Raw genomic sequence first — 220 nt, 5'->3', positions numbered from 1 at the left:
ATCATTCTCCCTGTTCACTTCATTATCTTCTCTACTTCCACTTAGCGATCTTATCGTTATACGTTGTCCAGTGACTGCTGGGTTCCTTCTTTTTCTTCTCTGATGTCCTTACTAGATTCAATAAGGTGCGAATGTTCCTTCTAAAATAGCATTCTGTAGATAAATTGGCTCCCTTGGCCATGCATGACATATCGGTGAAGGCTCATATTCCGTTATAATG

The sequence above is a fragment of the Rhodnius prolixus genome, unplaced genomic scaffold (genome assembly GCF_049639745.1).
Source record: "Rhodnius prolixus isolate KJV_2025 unplaced genomic scaffold, Rpr scaffold_1, whole genome shotgun sequence".
In the NCBI taxonomy this organism is placed as follows: domain Eukaryota; kingdom Metazoa; phylum Arthropoda; class Insecta; order Hemiptera; family Reduviidae; genus Rhodnius; species Rhodnius prolixus.
The sequence above is the reverse complement of the archived record's forward strand: the minus strand, read 5'-3'. Positions refer to the sequence as shown.